Below are 20826 nucleotides of genomic sequence, written 5' to 3'. Positions count from 1 at the left end.
CCTAAAAATCGGCTGATGGGCTACGGAGCGATGGAACCGGCGCGGACTAAAGGCCTACAGTGGAAGTTTGGATGACTAAAAGTTTCTCACCGATTTGGTAACCCTCAAGTAAAGGTTTTGTCTAATCTAGCATCATTGTGGATGTTGAGAGCTTACACTGTCGTGTTTTTTTTTAATATTTAGTTTATATTTGAACCCGTTTTTGATCAGACTACGTCTGATTCAGATCGAAAATGTAGTCCGAGTTGCCAATTATTAGAATTTTGTCAATTAAAAGTAAATTTCAGTAAATGATGAAACTCTAACAGCTAAAAATGAATCTGCTCACTAAAAGAAGAACAAGAGACCAAGATACAGTGCCCCCGGCCTTAACACCTCCAAAAAACAAAAAAACGCTAGAGGAAAAAAATGTTATTGCTCCTGAAGTTTTCCAGGATCAAAAAAATAATTTACGTAGGTGAAGTATTTTGCTGATTTGATTTTGAGTAGAAATAAACAGGGTGCAAAGGGTAACCTGTTTTAAACATTTTCTTTTGATTTTCTCGCTGTCGTGAAGAGTTGTATGAACAGTTTTTTTTTCTTGTTTCATTCACGTAGACTTGAGTTTGTTGCTAGTTTTTTTCTAATTACACAAAATATAGCATAGAAAAAATAAACTTCCTACCAAATATAGCGTGTTCATTTACAAAGCAATACTTCAACTGTCACTCGCATCCTTTTGAAGTTGGTATTCCATTTGAATAAAAACAGGAGTATCATTGCGCAGCTCGATTCGAACGTTTTTTGCTATTTTCGAGCACGTTTCACACTGCCAGTTTTGCTTTGAGCTCGAAACGAGCTGTCATTATCATTTGTCCTTTGGCTCATCTAACCCAATGAGGTATATGTAGGTGAGGAAGAAGAAGATATTTTTATGTATTAGTAGCGTAAAAAAGGCAAAAACCATGAGCTTTTGGGCTGTGACGTAGATCTCCAAAAGAAGCAAATGCCTTTTGAAATTGTATTCCGCATTGTTTATTGGCACAGGAAGGCTTTTTCAGTCCTAAGCTGTCATAACTTGTGAAAATATGTACCGAACATTGATTTGTGGGCATTGTTTTGTTGACATCTACGTTATCCATGTTGACAAAAACAGCCACTTAATTGATTTGCCTTACCTGTTTACATTACATTGCATCTCACCCACAAAGACATTAAAATACGAAGAACTATTGCATCTTTTAGAATTTGTTGTTGTTTTTTTATTATTATTTTCAACAATCAAAAAGGTTTCCGAAGGTTTTGAAAAAGTTTACGTTCGTTATTCTGAGTTCAATTGGGTTGTTGAGCTATATCAGTTTTTTATATCATCTGAAAGAGCTGCATTTTATAAGCAAAATGTAATTTTCCAATAATTTTCTATCGTCATTCAATCACGAATTAAAACTGCTCGAATTCGCTACAACATATGACAGTTCGCCCATATACCAACAGTCATTGCAGCGATTTAGAGCGATTTTAATTCTTCATTCGAAGGACAATGATTTTTTTTTTCTAAATCACGTTTCGCTTAGAAAATCACACTCTTTTAGTTGATATATTATAAAAATCAGAAATCCGTGAATAGCAATACAACCCAATTTTGGGTCATTCTCGCTCTTGGGCTTTTTCTAGTGTTCTGATTCCATTTTTTGAGTTTTACATTTTATGACTATTTTGAACTTAATCTTCTTGATCTTCTCTGGTCTTCTGGAGCTTTTTTTAGGTTTTTTTGGGACTATTTTCTTTCGCGGCCTTCGAAAATATTTAAGTGTTAAATTGATGATTCTTTTTAGCATTGGAGTCTTTTATTCCCTTAAAGCCTCTATCTGAGCTAAAGTTAGAAATATTTTGTTTTTGCTTTCAAATAATTTTGTCGTTATTGTGTATTCAATTCAGCTTTAGACGTCCGTTTTCCGCCATTCTGAGAGAGATTATGAGTAATTTAGATTATTTTTTCTGTTTTCTTTCAGATTTTTAGGCGTCTTGTTTCAGCATTTTAACCTCATTCTGGGATTATTTTTTTTTATTTTACCCCAAAAACTTTTTATCGTTTTCCGTCGCAATTTGAATTTTTTTTTGTGTTTCTTCGCTATCTTGAGCACAATTTATATATCCTTTTCTTTTTTTATTTTCATTTTCAGCTTTAACCATTCCCGGCGGAGAGAAATCAGTTTTTACTTAAAAAAAAAATGAACTTCAAACTTTTATTACTAATCAACTATATGCACAATTGACACAATCTGTTCTCTAACGATACTCAATAGTTTCATTGTACAAATTTCCAAGCATAATTGTTAAACCTAAATCTAAGTTTGAATGTCAGGTGATGCCATATGGCATCACCTGCCGGGAATGGGTTAGGTCGCATTTTTACGCTATCTTGTGCTCAGTTTGCGATTTTTTTTTTTTTTGCATTGGAAGATTTTTATCTTTTCGCTATTTTGGTTACATTTTAAAACTTTCCGTTGACCTGGTATGAATTATCCTTCTGTGTGCCATTTAGAAGTAATTAAAAACTGCTTCAGAGTTTTTCTAAATTTTCAGTTTTTTTAGTTTGAAGCCTCTCACGGTTTCAAGCATTTTAAAGTATATTGTAGGACGATTAAAGGTTTGAAATTTTTTAGATCAGTATGTTATTAGGGATGATTAAATTTTGAAGGCTTTTAACATCACAAGTTGTGTTTTTTTTCTTCAAATTATGATTATGGTTTCTCAAGTCGTCGGAAACTCAAATTGTTTCGAACTCTGCCAATTAACAATTCTTCGAATTATTTATCTTTTGAAACAATTTTTAAATTATTTTTAAAAACTTTATCAATCTCAAGGCTTAGGGCTTTGTTCTTTGAATCATTAATTTTTATTGTTTGTTTAAGGTATTAGAACTTTCTAATTTCTACTTTTTTCTGTTAATTTTCGACTGTTTTGTTGAACATATAATGACATTGCAACCTTTTTGTGTTTTTCAATTTTTCGGCATTTCTTACTTACTCTCTTTGACATTTTATTACCTTTTCAATATTTTTATAATTTTTGCCTGTTTTTAGTTTCGACATTTATGATACTTTTGATATTTTCGACATTTCAACTCCTTCGACGATTGTTGAATATCTTTAATTATGTTTTTAGTCTTCGACTTATTTTTTGAGACCTCTATAGCTACTTTGATCTCGATTGACATTTGTTATTTTTTTTTTGAAATTGTGACAGTTTTAACAGACATTTGCATTTTACAACATGTTTTTTTAATTTTTGTGTAAGATTAGTATTGGCATCAGGGCTCTACATTTACGAAACAAAACAATGAAACTGATATACTCGCGCTGTCATTTCGATTCGAACAGTTTCATTTTCACCTGATTCCTTTCGGCTACTGTCAACGAATCACTTCCTTCTCTCTTTCACTCTTACTTCTTTCGGATAATTTCAAATGAAGCTAATGACTATTTCAATCGACGGATAGAGTGACGGAGAGAGAGACTCTTTCCTTTCCTTCAGCTTCTCAATTGAAAATAGCACCGCATCGCGTCGTTCGATGGTAGTTTTCTAATACCGAAAGCCGTAGCTAGAACGGCAATGGCATCCAATAAATACGTTACGCAAGTTCCGATCAATATTTCCTCCCTCTTTCCTATAGTAGTACTATAGTAGTAGGAAGCCTTCTGTCTCCGTCAGCGCTCATTGTCATTTTCAATTGAGAATCGTCATTTGAGAGTGATGGTGATAATCTCCGCTTTCAATTGAAAAGCGTTTGTATCAATTTCAAGCCCTTCAGTTGTCAGAATCATAGCAAGAGCTCTCGACTGGGTGTCATGTGACTCACGAAGTGCTCGAAAATGATACAAAAGCTTTTCAATTGAAAGTCAAAGCGTCACTATAACCTGATAATTGTCAATTGAAAATGACTTTGTCAGGCTCTGATTGGCATAGATAACCAAATTTTGTCCATATGTTAAAATTTTGAACAAATTCAACATATTCGATTTTTGATTTTAATTCTGTCAGACCTCGTTTTTGTTAGTTTTAATTTCGATCTATTCCATACTGCCAATTGTTCGTTCGATCATTTTGAAATTTAAGCTTGCTGACATGTTTCTCATTCGCAACAATTTTTAACCTCTGATTTTTTCTGACTATTCAGCCTGTTAACATTTTTCACCTTTCTGGACATTCTCTACCACTTTTAGTAGTTTAGATCTTGTTTGCATCTATAACGTTAATTCACCTGTTTATCTTTCATTTATTTTTTTTTTCTGGCAAATTAGGGCGAATCGGTGTAGTCCACGGCGTGTAAAAAGAACAACTTTATTTTAAAAAAATGGGCATCGCCAAAATCTTAACCATTAGAAAATATAGCTTTTTACCTTTCATTTGAGACCCTCCGGAAAATCATCCATCGGGCTTTCGAGCAACTTTTTTTTCTTGAAAAAGTATTTTGACAGCAAAGCATCTGACTACCGAGAGGATAGTATGGTGCTACAAATAAAAAAAAGGAAGCAGCAACTTTTGTAGTGACACAGTGAAGGTTGTAAGTTAGTCGAGTGCAACTTTCGCTCATACTAGAAATTTTCCAAACACCCTAAAATTTGAAGTTATGGTCAAAATGCCGGTATTTTGACCTCAGCGCATGAAAATTATTTTTAACTCATTTGTTTTCCAACCGATTTTGAATGTTTTAGCCGTTTTGGAAAGAGGAAAAGTAGAGTTTTCAAAATATATACAGGTTTGTACAAACTTCATTAAAATATGTGAGTTTTTCGAGCGTAAATCTCATTTTTTAAACTTCTTTACGCAAATGAGTTATATGTTTCTTTTTAATTCACTCTCATCGAACAATAATCTTTGGACTGTTTATTTTACGGTGCTATAAATGGAAAAAAATGCAAGCACTTCTGATGTGATCAAATAGCAAAAGTCGTGTGTTACTAACGCCCAAACTTGAAGTTTTTCAAATACCCTTAAAATTTGAAGTTATTGTCAAAACTCCGCTTTGGATCGTGGTTCACATGTTGATTTTCAACTCTGTAATTTTTCCACCAATTCTTTATATATAGATTGTTTTGGAAAGGGAACATCCATAAATGACGTAGCTTTTTTTTGACCCCCCCTATCGTAGCAGTTTTCTTAGTTTCATATTTGCTACGTAGCTTGGCTTGGCCCCCCCCGCCCCTCTTCCTCCCGTCACATTTCGTCACAAAACTGCAAACCCCCCCTTCCTGCTCGAATGATACGTCATTTATTAATGTTCCCAAAGGTGAAAAATAGGGCTATCCAAATGTTCGCACATTTTTATAGAAATGTACTTTAAATGCTCTATAATTTGTTACAATCTACACAAGGTGGCATCAGAAGTTGTTGCATTTTCTTCCATTGGTTGCTCCTGCAAATCGAGCTGAAAATCAAGAAAAAATTTACAAAACTTCGGCCAAATCAGTGAGCATTCCGCGTGAACAAAAAAACTTTCTTTTTTGCCGCTGGAGCAGTTGTTTACAGGCAAAAAAACGACACTCAACGTCCCTTGGCTTTCAATCAAAAGGAATCCAAGTATGATCAGTTGAGTCAGTTCCAAAGTATACAATCGCTTGGATATGGCTTGGCGGGTAACTCATGAATAATACCGAAGTAAGCTGTTTCTGCGCTTTACATTCTTCAAACTCAGCAGCATCTCCAAAAATTTTTGGCTTTTCCTCTCGCGAACAGTCGTTAACATTAGAATTGCCGTCTTCGAAGCGATAGAAGCAATCACGGTACGTTGTTTCAATTACAGTAGCATTCTCGTAAACCTGTTTCAACTCTCGATGCGCTTCAGCCGCCGTTTGCTCTGAATGGAATAAGAAAAGTAACATTCCTCAAAATCAGACATTTTCACGCAGCTAAAAGTAGCGCCACAATCACTACCGTTTATTGTGCATGCAGAGAAAAATCGGAAGCGACGAGTCACTCGTCTGACAAGGATTTTCCAGCGAATTTCGTAGTATTTGAATATAATGTAGTCTTTAATTCAACATAAATGTCCCGAAATATGCAACTGTAGTATTTTCTAATAGTTCTGATCGTTTTCTAGTCGTAAAACTATATCAATTTGATCAAAGAACATTAAAATTGCATTGTACTGTGCGAGAAATAATCATTCAAAATGACATCGCTAGAAATCTCCGCGTCGCTGGACTCACCAGCGAATTGTAGAGTAGTGCTGCAGCGACAATACAAGCAGTTTGTTTACCGTATGCCTCAGCTTGATAAATCACGTTTTAGATATTCTCCTAAATTAAGATCTTAGTCCTAGATTTTTTTTTACATTTTAACACATGTCAATGGAACTAAGAATTTAATATATTCGTATTTCCATTCGATGACAAAGGACTTATTCTAAGTCTCCTCCACACAAAAACTTCTCTCCAGACTGTGCAACTCTTATCTGAACGTTGGGAAATTTCATCCACGTTATTCCTTTCAATAACCTGCTTGAAGCGATGACAGGATCCATAAAAAAAAGATAGGAGAAAAGTAAGTCTGGGCAAATGTAAGCCTTATAACAGGTGGCAGGTAACTTCTCCATAAATGTCACTGGAAACAAAAAGTGCGAACTGCAAGAAAAGTTGGGACTTAATGTCACAAAAGATTAAAAATTATTGGTTCTCACGAAAAAAAAAACGTTTTCAACCTTTTTTTTTTGACATTTTTCGTCTTCATCGATATTTGTGACATTATTGACGCAGGTGTCAAGGGTTATTTTTTCTGTTTTAAAAGTTTTGATCAATCTTTTTGAAATTATCTTGTTGAGTTGATTAAGATTTTTTGCATATAAAAAAATTGGCAGATATTGTCAATGACACGCACTGCCGAAACTACCCATGCAGCATCAATCATAGTAACCCGTGAGTCAGCAAAACAAACGTGAAGGCTCTATCAATCGAACTCTAACCGTGATGGCGAAAACAGTGAAGCTACTCCGTTCAGAAGTGTACGCGTTCAAAGAATGGTTGAAAACGGACATCGTGTGCCACCTTATGGGCGCCGGGCTCGCCCGTATCGGCATCTACAACATCTTGACACTATTGGACAACAATCAGAGCATCGGAAGAGAGCTCAGTTCCGGACGGTCGACGACTCTGAGTGACAAGAAGCTCCAAAGGATGCTGAAAAGGAAGACCGAAGGAAAAGTGGCTACATCGCTGCCTGCGCTTGGTCGGAAGGTCTATGCCAGCGGTTCTCAACCTTTTTTTGTCCGCGTACCCCTTGGCAATATTTTCCAAATCAATTGTACCCCCAGGCTTGGAATGTTCACGCAGAATGAAAGAGAGTAGTGGTAGATCATGTTGTGGTAGTCTAGTTCAGGTTTCAAATTAAGGTTGAACGGTTCGCAATCCAATAATGGCTACCAAAATGGCCGGATCCTCTCTCACACTCTCTCATCAATTTTACGCTATACGTACACGTCGCACACACCTACAACTTTCACTCTCAACCAGCGAATCATAATTTTTACTCAAATTCACTAACATACCTGCGCCAATTTTCATAATCTTGCAATTTTAAGATCATTATAATGGTATCTTCACTATTTGATAGCTACCTCCATGATTTTCACATGTTTTCAAAAGATTTCTGCAAATTTGTTGGGGTGCTGTTGGTCCACCATCACACTAGGCAAAAATCCTACCGCTCGGCAAGGCTGGTTTAAATCAGTTTTTTTCACCACTTCCACTGTAGCTTCATTACCTATATTTTTAATTTACACTCGGAGATTGTTTATTCACCTAACGATTGAAGATTTTAGCACGAAAACTGTTTCAATTTACCGGTAACTGTAAATTTATTCCAATAAATGAATTTTTTTCACTTCGTAGTCACCTCAGTATCACATCATTTTTTTTACAAAATGGTTCCGGTATGTAGGGTAAATCAGCCTAGAGTGTAACCCTTCGAGGTTTTTAGCGATTTTTCATTCCGAATCTTTATTTGTGCAACCAATTGTATATCTATATTACATACCTACTTCTTGTCTGAAAACACCCCTCACTTAAAACTGTTTATTAAAAATGATGACAAATCAAAAAACAACTTCGTATGGACAAGATAATAAAATCGCATCAAATCAGCCATCGGATGTACCAGGAGGTCCACTGTTTGTCAATTAACCCTAATTACAACGCAAAAACGAAACCGTCTTCCAACACATCTTTATTGCATCAGCGTGAGTGCAGTGTTGGATGTTTCGATTTTATGATATTTTGTTCATTGTTGAGTAATTGCATAAAAACCCTGTTCCAATTATTTTTACAATTGAGGTAATCAAAGGAATAACTGAAATATTTTGAAAACATTCAAAAGTTGTTCCATTTGCTACTTTGCAGTTAAAGTTTCGTTCAGTTAATTTTTAAGATAATCTATTCAACCGCAAAACTGGCCACAATGTTATTCGCGATGGTTGTCTTGACGACAACCAAACAGTGTAAACAACAACATAACTAGAAAAGTATTGCCGCTAGAGAAAATGGGCTGATGCACTAAACGTCGTAGAGCTGCCTTTCAGCGGGAAATCAAAAAGAAAGCGAAACGCGATGTTTCTGATCCCTTGATTTGGGATGTGACAGATCCGTGGAGGATTACTTCAAGAGGTGAGTGTGAAGAACAAAATGCAGCCCTGAACGACATTCTTGCATCAGAAGAGCATACAGCGGAACACTCATTCTCGGAAGCTCGATCAAAACTCGAATAACCGGAATGCGAAAAATGATACAACACGGCGTTGCCAGCACTTTCGCCAATAGAAAGCAGAAAGAAGGCGACACAAAAAAATGCGCCGTGTGGAAGGCACGATGCGTCCACACGGGAGGCTATCCCATATTTTGGAATAATATTTAAACAGTTATGATTCCTGAGCGTCTTTGAATGCCAATGCACATCATCACACATAATGGGTTCAATTGCCCTCTAAGGTGAATTGATTTTCTGCAAAATTTGTAAACAATGTTTGACAGGTAGACAAAATAACGTGCAGGATATTTATTACAGGCCTCATCCATACATATAACATCGCATACATAGACTTCACGTATACATAAACACCGAAAACACGATAGTATTGGTGCACTAGACACAATGCATTGCGAGAGGTTTCACCTTAAACTGTGATTTGTTTGATTGCTACAGTCATGTTTTGAGAGCAAGTTTGAACAACAAATAAAGTATTTAAAAAAAAAGCTTTGTCCACCATTACTGATTTTTCTTTCGCGTACCCCCTAAAGGCTCTCGCGTACCCCTAGGGGTACGCGTACCCCAAGTTGAGGACCGCTGGTCTATGCAACCGGTCTAACAGTGAGCATGTAATCATGTCTAGCGTTAGGAAATAGTAGTCCCGTCCACTGGTCTCGGAGCTGTAGGCAATGACTCAGCTGCAGCTCTCGAATAAGATGGTTAAGTCCATTTGCCTGGCTAATCGCGACGTAGCGGTGGTGATAGACGACGAGACAGTTCGTGTTTTACTTCCCCCATGAAGGAACTGAGCTCCGAGGTGTAGTCCATTTCACACACTAAGTTTCTCAAGAAGGTGCTGCTGTGGCTGACAATCGGCGAGAAGGGAATGCCAAAGCCGCTCTTTTTTTTGCTCCGGACTGGCCGTGAATGGGAAAATTTATAGTATGAAGTGCCTGCCGGAAATTACGTCGTTCATCAATAAATACCATTAGGGCGAAGACGCGGTGTTCTGGCGGGATCTGGCGGCGGCCCACTACTCGAAGCGATCGTTGGAGGAAAAGCAGCGGCTGAATATCGATCAGGTACCCAAGTCGGCGAGCCCGTCCAACGTCCTCCAGCTGCGTCCCATCGAGAATTTCTAGGCAAACCTGAAGCGTAAGACCTACTCCAACATTTTTTTGGCAAAAACTTAGGAGGAATTGATAAATAAAACGAAGCATGCATTCATGTTTTCTTCCGCCATGGCGAATGTTTTGGTTAACTGTCGGAAAGCCGCTCGAAAGTAATCCAAGTAGTAAGTAGAATTTTATTTTGCGAGTAAGCTAATATAATTACCTTCCATGGGATATTCGATTTTTTGTAGTAGAATTTAATTGAAACATAACCTATTTAACTAATAGATGGAGTGCGCTCAATGAGCATAGAAGAGAGGTGAGGAGGAGAGTGAATTTTTCTAGTATTAGTAAATGCTTCAAATGTAAACAACTAGACGAACTCAATGGGAAACCCATTGTCTTCTTGATATGATGTTTTTGCTAATTGGCTAGGGGCGAAATGGTCAGCTCTATGTGGGGGGAAAAGAGCACATTTTGTCACATAAATTTGCCTTAAATCAATCTCAGTAGACTTGTCAGTTTGTCGGATTCTATAGTCAGTGCCTATTTACAGTGATGGTGCAAACATATATTAGACAAGCTCAACAGAATTGGTCAAAAAACGCCCTGCAGGCAGAATTGATCACCATAAGGTTCGACAGACCATGCACAAAACAAGCCGCCAAGTATCACGACATCTCGCAGCAAACGTTAGTACGTTATATACACCTTCAAATCATGTTTTATAAGGGTGCTCCTTATACCCGATGGGGTGCGCATTATGCTTAAGGAGGGTGCTCATTTTTTGCATAAATTTAATTTGTATTTTTCACCATTTAAAAATCAACTTTTCAATTAGTAAATAGTGTACCTTCAATTATAGATTGTTAATTCATGTTTTGCACTAAAGAGACTCTAGAATTTTCCGTCGTTTTCAATGCTTGAAGCAGCAAATAAGTTAGGGTGTTCATCATGCCCCCGATCCCCTTAAATGGCGGTTAAATATTTTTCATGGCTGTCAAGTGGTTATTTGTTCGACTTGTTTTAGCATGTGTTTATACATTTCTGACATTTTTGTGGCATGCTTAACAAGTGTTGGATGTATCGGTTAGAGTATTTTAACATATTTTCCGACTGACGGCCTCCGATTTTCAATTCGTTATCACCAAGGTCAAGCAGTTTTATCGTAACCCAATATAGCGTCGTTTGTTTACAGCAAATAGGAGAGAGCAGCTATCTGTTGTAATGTTGAATACTCTAACTGATACATCCTATTCATCGATGTTGTCTACAAGTATCAAGGTCCTCAGTGAAGTCATATATGACCATTCCTGTTTCTGCTGTACATGACCGATACCGACGGATAATCTGATTCTTGTAATAAACAGCTTTGAAAGTTATGACGCTGAAAGCGTAATTCAAATCCTTCCTCGATCGTGTGTATAAATACGATTTATCTAAAATTGTTTGTTACTAAATTTGAATCTGTCCCATTTTGTGAACGAGTTTATTCAATGAAAACCCGGCCACGCTTTCCAACCGTCAGGGCTCTAGGGCGGGCGGACCGGGTGACATAATTATCGTTATAGAATGATGCATTTTCTAGGTCACACAGCGGTCAGAGAAGCGAATCGAGGTGGAATGATTCGTTTATTCTCCGCTCCGGCTTCCGTTCTACTGGAACCTTCTTCTTTCAACGGTTGTCTCTGGCCGCGAAGCGTGGCGAGGACATTATTTTGATTGGGAAATAACGCTCGGCTCGGCAAGACAGCCCAAAATAAAGCATTTTAATCCGTTTCGAGACTGTCAATCATTGTCGTAAAACTTCCGAATGGCGCCCGTTGAACCGGAAAGATCATGCCAGTCAACGTGTGCCAACTGCCGCGGGTGATGAGTAATGTTCCCGTTGAATCCCGTTGACTCACACACACAGACTGATGGGGCGCTCTGGCTTTGTGTCCTGGACGTTTAACTCGACAAACTTCGGACGCCCACAGCAGCATCAGCAGCAGCAACAGCAACAGCCGTTTATTTCCGGTTGACGGATGCGGAATAATATGGAATGAAAAGCAAACACGTTCTTTACCTCAACCAGCAACCCTCCCTTTCTCTCACCAGAGAATTTGCACTTACAACATCATCATCATTCAGCGTTCGGCGAAGGCGATTCCTAGTAGGCTATGCCGAAGTGGAAGCACGAAAAAAACTGACAGATCTTTTAACTCTTTTTCCACTTGTGATGTTTGAGCACTTTTAAACTGCCTCCGTTGAATGTGCGTGTTTGTGAGTGCTCACGAACGATAACGACGGAAGAAGCTGTGCTGAGCTGTGAATCGGTCGCGGAGGGAATATTTTTCACTTCAGAGGAAAGGATAAAAGGAACTGTATTTTTTCCCGGGAAAGCCTTGCGAAGGGTTAGCTAGGGTTGCCATTTGTTTTCTAGAATTACATACTTGAACCGGTTTTAACTGTTTGATGATGTAATGGTTTGTCATTGGATCAGTTCGAAATTAATCCATCACTTGCTTATTGATCGAATCCGATGACTCCGGAGCTACTAATCAACTAACCACAGATTCATTGAGACCACATATCAATAATGTTTCAGCTGTAATCTTAAACACGGAACTAGGAAAGAGCACTACTTTTCGAATGGTAGAAATTTTGGTACCTAATAAGTTACTCTGAAGTGAGTTCGCCATTTTGAATCACAAAAACATTTAAAAAAAAATCCTCAATTCCAAGAATATTAAAAAAATAAAAAAAAAATATCTAGACTAGTATTTGAAAAGGGCTAAAATTGTATAACATTTTTTCTATGAAACTATATTTTTGAGCAATGACAAACGACAGAGAAAAGTTGTCAAGGGATAATTGGCAAGGAAACCTTGCCTGAATTTCCATTTGAAAATATTAAAAAATTATTTTGGGATGATGTACTAAAAAAATCAATATTACAAATTACAGTGAACAAAAAAACTGTTCGTTTTTTCTCAAAATAATATTTTTTTAAATAAATAAAACTCTTCTGAAAATTTTAAAATGGACAGTCTAAAGAAAAAAAACTTACTAACAATAATCACAGCAGATTCTCTGAAAACCCTATCCCAAGTGCAGCACATTTTTCATTTCCTTCCGAAGGGCAAATCACAAACGGTACCGTCCATTCTGCCTACCTCTGGCACATGACACCTTCACACGCGGTTCATTCCACCAACCAACCCACCAACATGGGGGATGACATTTTCACTCGGAAAGCGAGAAAATCACAATTTAATCTCCTTTCAGCCACGTTTGTAGTTCTTTTTTGTACTTTATTCTCTCCTTCTTCCATCGACAGAGCCTTCTTTGATCACCACATCACACAGACACAGGCGCGCGCGACAACACGCATTCATTGTGCGACCGACGGAAAAACCGTTTTTATTTTCCGTTTTTTTTTTTTTTTTGTCGGTGCGTTGATGCGACTACACACTTCGCTTGACATTGACACGTGTTTGGACGGTCCGCACCGATCCTAGAGGCGCATCAACCAGCAACCCAAGGCCTGCAACAGTGCTGTGATCCTTTTTTCCAGTTTGGTCTCGGAACGGCCGCCGTGTACGACCGAACGTCGAACGACGCACGGCGGCCAAGGATAAAAAGCAGCATTTTATGCTAAATTATGTAGGGAAGCGTGAAATTTTTCTAAAATACCATTAATTCCTTTGCTTTTTTCCCTTTCGGGTGCCGGATCAGGGCAAGCCGAGACGAGAGCAGGTTGATGAAAGCCCCGATGACAAGGCACGGCCTGCTAGGGAATGAATAGATAATTTAACTAATAATGACATCGTTTATTCTATGGTCGGTCAAACTTTTCCGACGAGGCATCGACCATCGTCTCCTTGGTCCCCCCCTTCGGCTCGGTTTCGGGGGAAGAAACAGAACAAAATTAACTGCACGTTTGCCGAGAGGCATTATCATGTACCGTGATGCACTTAAATTAATTATTCAGCTCAATCTAGCAGCAGAAATCTCAATTATTAGTGCTACTACACTACACTGGCCATGCCTGGCAGTAGTTAATTTTTACCACGGCGCAAAACTATGTAGAGAAATGGCCCCAATTCCGCTTTGCGATCGAGTCGAGGATCGGAGCCTCCCGCACACTGTGGTCGCAATTCCATTACGACATTTTGCGCATGGTTGGTCACGTGCGGACCCACCGTGAACTGCGACTGCAGTGCAGTGATGATCAACCCTGGGGCTACCTGCTGCCCTGCTCTGAGTAATGGCGAGCATCATAATCGACTGTACGTGTACGCATGTATACACAGAGAGTCTGTGCAGCCATCCACTAATCAAAGAGGCGGTCGAAATGTGCTCCTAATGGGCCGGATTATATTTATCTTTTGCAACAAGTTGACAGAAGCATCAACTGTCATCACGTTTCACCGTTTTTCTAGGAAGAAGGGTGGTTGGGTGGAGGCAACGCAACGTTGCCATTAGTCCTACCTTAGGAGAGGGCCTACTACGGTGCGCGCACAGTTCACTTAGATGAGCGGAACGCGCGCGCAACCGCGCGCACTCAGCAAAACAACCGAAAAGTGTACACAGAACGCACTCCTCTTGTGAGGTTATGTGCACCGTGGGTAACGAACCAAGCAGCGCTTGGAAACGCTTCAGCTAGCGACAAGACCGCCGTCGTGTTTGGCCTCTGGTGCTGCTCTGCACCCGGCTCCGGCTCGGTTCTGTCCTGGCTTACGAGTGCTCCTGGAGGAAATTTGAAAATTCCAGCCCGATTTCCTGGGTAACGTTTTAATTTTACATTGGTTGACATTTCACCACGTGTCCGCTTGAGGTTAGGGAAGTTCAGTTCCTGTTCGGATTTGTTTGTCTTGAGTATTTTTTTTTTCTTACTTGCGCACACGGGGAGGAGTGCGTCAATATAGGTGTGAAATTGTTTCCACCGAACAGCAATTAGCACCACTTCCTGGCCCGGGCTGCTGATTGATTCGCTTTGTTACGACGGCGTGAGATTTGATTCGCACTCGGGCGACGCAAGAGCATCGCGGATCAGCGGACGCATTCGTGCGTGCAGTGCCTAAACGATCTTTCTTCACGTTCTAATCGAAGTAGAGTGCACTGGTTAGCACAATCGTCCTCTTTGTAATTTTCTGAAAGTTATCTGAAAGTTATTCTGAAAGTTATCTTTTTCACGTAACAAAATGCGGATCCACGGTACTATAATTACTACAAATATTTACTCTCCTTCACATCAAATCAATCTTTTTTATTGACCGGAAATATGAAGCCCAATTTGAAGGACTCATTGGAACATGGATGCCAAAAGGTAATCTGTTCCTATGGGAGTATTTAGCAAGCTCTGCTGCTGCCATGAGACGTGACGAAACGATTGACTGTATAGTTGCTGATCACAGTGTGAGGTTTAACGTCAGGTGTTAACATTTGTGGCAACCACACGCAAAAAACTGTCCTTCTATATGCTTTTAACAGGTTATCAGTAACCTTCTTTTGAATTCCAATGACAAATAAACACGAGATATTATCAAATAGCGTTAAAAGTGTAGCGAATCGGAGAAGGCATTTGTTACCGGGGTATTTTCTTTTATTTACATTGTGGTGTCACCAGATTAACCGTATTAAGGAAGGTACCGCAGCCATCAAGTTGTATCCGATTCTAGTCACTTCTGGTGTCCCCCAAGGCTCTCAATTAGGACCTCTTCGTTTCATTTTGTACGATGTACGACGTTTCCTCTATCTTCTATCTATCAGCTATCCGACCGACATCGCTCTCCACGGAACCACGAGGACCACATAGAAGCAAAAGCTTACTAGTGCCAAATGTGAAAAAATGCAACCTAATATCATTCTGTCGAAAAAGAACAACACCAAACATCAAAATATCATAAGGAAATCCAACTATAGCAAATTGTGAGAGTAAAGGACTTAGATTTGATGTCTTAGACTCAAAACTAACATTCATTGACCATTACAACACAATAATCCACAAAGCTTATAACATGCTAGGCTTTATAAAACGCTTTCGTTACAACTTTCAGGATCCTTATACCATAAAACACTTTATATAGTCTATGTAAGGTCAATACTGGAATACTGCAGCATTGTATGGTCACCCTATACAACGAAGAAAGAATAGAATCAGTACAAAAGCAATTGGACATCATCTTCTCGTCTGTCATATGAAGCACGTTGCCTGCTCATAAACATACAATCATTAACGTGAATCGGGACGGAATCCAAGCATTCCTCCTGCATACTACCGCATTTCGGGAATGCCTCATAAAATAACGTTGATTTATTAACTAACCTGCATCAATGTTTTTCTCTCTCTCTCCTTGTTGTTTATATTTTCGCGCCGGTAGCGATTAGAACATTTTCCATGAATACCGACACGTAAGAGTCGCGTTACCACTCAAACTCAGTATACTTTTCTTTTTACACTATTTTTTCCTTTGTAGAAAACTGAACCACTGCGACCATTGTTTGATCTATTGCAGTGAAGGCATGAACTCATGCAAAGTTCAACTGAGTAACACTTTTCCGGATTTGAATTCAACTTGAATCTGCTTCCTCTCGATAGTTTGAGTTTTTTTGCAACGCACACTCTGATCGACGCAGTGCACGATATATTCAACGATGCAGGCGATGTGACGCGATGAGTTTTGTTTTTAGATCGAATTTATGCTTTCATAGGACAATGCAACAAACTGTTGCAGCAGACGCGGCGCGAATTTCATCGCAATTCGATTTTTATGCAATTGTTGTTAGGCAGGATTCAAACTCAAATCTAACTCAAGTGTACTGCACTGTTAGTAGGGTTTACGTGCAAACCGAAAATAAATGTGCAAGCAAGTTTTAAAACTTACTTGGATACGAGTGCAAAGTCACACTGCCTACTCTGATCTATTGTGGTACTCTTCTTGTTACACTGATATACAGCGCGATCGTGACTAATTTGCTCGAAAAACTCGGCTGATATTGGCTAAAACTTGGTTGCAAAGTGTAGCGCCTTGCAAAACTGCGGTGTTTGTTTTTTCCAAGCCAACTGCATGTGTCAAAATTTGAGCCCGTGTTGTCAGCACTGCCAGCAGCAGGCTGCGCTAGCATATAGAAATGTTCAAATTGTTATAACATTGTTGAATTTTATGGCATCAAAAAAATTAAAAATTTGGTAACTATAAAACCATAAATAATGCTGAGATTCAGTACCGTTTCACCTTAAAAGAGCGTCATGAATTTGCAATAGTTTCATTGTTGAATTTTATGGCATCAAAAAAATTAAAAATTTGGTAACTATAAAACCATAAATAATGCTGAGATTCAGTACCGTTTCACCTTAAAAGAGCGTCATGAATTTGCAATAGTTTCATTTGTAAACGTTATCGTTTCGCAGGACATTGAGTCAGTTACACTCTTATCTAAGCTACATTTCTACTACTTTATTGTTATTTCTGCTATGAGAAAACCGTTTACTAGCACTTTGGATGAGGCACTATTATAAATATTTTCAACACATTCTATGAAGATATGTGTGAATTCAAATTAATTTGAAACTTCCCACAAAAAGTTGTGCTCTACCCGATCGAAAGTCCTGTTCAGGTCGATACTTACAAGGAACCCTTTGAACCGTTTGATTCCGCAAGATTTAGTTTGTATTTTCCGAAGATCTTTCAAGTTGTCCACACAAAATTTATTTTTCAATCAGGCTGTTTGTCCAGTAGACAAAAATTTTTCCAGATGTACCGATATCCTTTTTGCCAACATTTTCATGAATAACTTATAATCACTTTTCAGAAAAAAGATTGGACAATAATCGTCCAGTGATTTGCTTAGAGTTCCTTTTTAGGTATAAGTTTTAGGTATGAGTTTACTGGATGGAAAGTTTCCGATAAATAAAAACATCTATCGTTATCATTTAATCTGCTAGTTAAACTATGTATGAGGTCATCGGTATCAACTACAGCATCAAAATTTAGTTTAGAGGTGAGCCGTTCCGAGAAATACTGGTGTACATCACCGATTCATACCGATCGTTGTTTGCTCCTTGCCGTAGCTTTACCACAAGCACATTGTAGTTGGTGTCCCGAGCCGAGACTCGAACTCACGACGACTGGCTTGTTAGGCCAGCCGCGTACCTCGAGACAGTCTGAGAGAAGTCAGTAAAACAGTAAAAAAAGTTTCAAAATCAATTGTGTTTCGAGTAATCGTTAGTATGTCGTTACAGAGCCCCTTCCGAAGGACTCTGTCAGGATGTGTGATATTCGAGCCTGTACGTACGGTCAGACGGACCGTACGGAACCACTTTTAATTTTAGATTGATTATTGTGTTACATGAGAACTTACTGCTAGCCCTAGAGTGTATTCCGCGAGATACAATTCCCCTCGCGGAATCACTCCCTATCTCTGTTATGCTAATGGCCCTTTTCGGCCTTTCTCTGTTTTAGTACCTTAATTCGTGAGTTTAAACCCACTTAGTCTAATTCTACCGAGAGCGGTGAGCCGTACGCTCTGCCACTCCATCGTGCCTGTAAACAATCACCGGTAACTCACCCTCGCGTTGCGGCGACGAATTACCGGCCCATCAAGTATTGAACCACGGGCTCTTGTTTAATCAATTGTGCTCACGGGTGGCGGTTTTCGTCACCCAAGCCAAGCGAAAGATTTGGCTTCAACTGTAAGCAAACTACTTTCATGCACAGCTGAAGGCTGTGTCATTATACGGAGAATACGGTAGAGAACCGGCTTCTTTCCGGGTTCTAAATACGCCATCTATGCGCGGAACCCTGTAGGCAGGTACAGGACGCGTGGGTGCCGTTGCATCGTTCATTCTGTTTCTACTCTTTTTAATTTGATCACTATAATATCTCGAAATTCACAAAATTCTGTATCCATGCGACAAGCAAGGATAATTTGGGTAAATTTCAATAATTTATGTAGAAATGAGTCCATCTGGCCCGCTCTGTTCGTATTGCCCGTTGTTTCCCTAATATTTCTCCGTCGTTGAGTGTTCCGAATCCGATTCATTGGCATCTCTCTCCTTCGTTGCTTGTCTAATTACAATTCCTTGGAGAGAACTTCCATATGTTACTCACACTAGTTTTTTTATAATAGGGACCTATTTTTGTTAGGAGGAGAGCCAACAGGGGTACTGTAGAATCCAGATTGAAGGAAGGGTACGTGGTGGGGAGCCTGAGAATAAACGCATGCTAAAAGTCCTTTGACGACCTAATGGCCTGATTCTACTAAGATTCGAAGCCACTACCACCCGCTTACTAAAGCGGACTCTGCAACTGGCAACTGGCTACGGAGCTCCCTGTTGTTCGGGTTAGATAGATCGCAGTTTTCCTTTAGCTGTGAAAAAGTGGTGTGCTGAATGCTGAATTCGACGTTTCGGCGGGTTTGTTATGGTCGAGAGCAGAGGCAGCCATCGCGAGATAATGATTTTAGCTGCGTCCACAGTTTTTAACGGTTTAATTTTTACAGTTGGTGTCGTGTGAAAAAGCGAACGTGGTTTCACTTTGTGTTATGTAAGTCCAACGAAGGTTGTGTCGTGGATCGTGTGCTGCCGTCGTGTTTTGCTCGCCGGATTGGTAAGCTGTGTTCACTACCCCGGCTAAGTGTCAAGGAGTTGAAAAATCGTCCCACCGCACAGTGGGGCCGTTTTGAAAAAAGACGGTTAAAAGTCTTTTCTCACTTTTCCTTACGATTTAAGGGGTTTAGTGTCTTCGGAAGAGTTGTTCAGAATACTGATTAGAATTATCTGACATTTTCATTTAATTTCTTATTATGGTAGTATTACACTTAGAAAAATTAACTTTTTTTATTTTACGAGATATTCTATTTCTATCTTCAGCAAAGTTATAGAGCTATCAATTTCATGAAATTTTGCCGATGACACAGAATTTCTAGGTCTTATCTCTGAAGAGATATAACTTTCTTTCTTCAAAGACTACCTTCGAACTAGTTTTTTCACTTGAATTATATCTTAACTACTTCTGATCAACTTGAGATGTTCTAGTAAGTTTTAGATAATAACAAAACACAAATTTTACTACAAAAAGAAGTTATTTCTGTTGACCCAGCTCCGAGCTAGAGCGGTTTTGAGATAAAATTATGTGAATTTTTAAAACCTAATTATTTAAAATTGTGAAAGTTTGTGAAGTATTACTCAATATCATTTGTTTTGGCATTATTTGAGGTACAAGTACCGTAAACTGGGGTGACTTTGATCACTATACTTCTTTTCTGAAAATGTGGTTAAATCGCGCTCGTAGTGCTTGGGATTTGTCGTAATATTCACTGATTGTGTGGATATATGTTCGCATTGCTACTATTCATGCATTTCCTGCTATTTAAAGAGTGTTTTTCATGCTAAAATATTATTTGAAAATAATGTGTATTTTTGGCGATTTTTGTTGCATACAAACAATCGGTTCAAGCAGATTCAAAACAACAAGTTGCAATACGTAAAGTGTTTTTATTCTGTTCCCAGATTAGTTCTTAAGATAAACAAATATTATAACAATACATTTTATTGTTATTTTTGCATGTTTTTCTTCGAAGGCAATATTGAGTCCCAATTTTCTCCACAGCGTATTACATATTTCTTCCTAACAAAAACCCAAGACGTGAAGTAACATGCAAATTTGGACAATTTCATAAGTCATATTCCTCGTGGACTAGTTTTTGACGATTTTAGACCACCTTCTCTCTCAGTGAATAATCATACATATATATTCTAAAAAATTTGTATGAATCATGGACATTCGCCATTATAAACTGTTCACGTAGAATTTGAATGGCCCCCAAATTGCTTTGCATATTTATAAACTCGTTCAAGTCGTTTAAGGCTGTTCAATTTAGTGAAAGTAGCAAAGTGTTACTCCAAATTCATCAAAACAATGAAGTGATCAAAGTCACCCCGGAATGATTATTGGTGTAATATTTAAAAACAGCAAAATTGTTGCTAAACTTTTGAAGTAGTGACTGA

This window comes from Wyeomyia smithii, chromosome 1, assembly GCF_029784165.1.
Source record: "Wyeomyia smithii strain HCP4-BCI-WySm-NY-G18 chromosome 1, ASM2978416v1, whole genome shotgun sequence".
Classification (NCBI taxonomy): domain Eukaryota; kingdom Metazoa; phylum Arthropoda; class Insecta; order Diptera; family Culicidae; genus Wyeomyia; species Wyeomyia smithii.
This window is presented reverse-complemented; position numbering follows the sequence as displayed.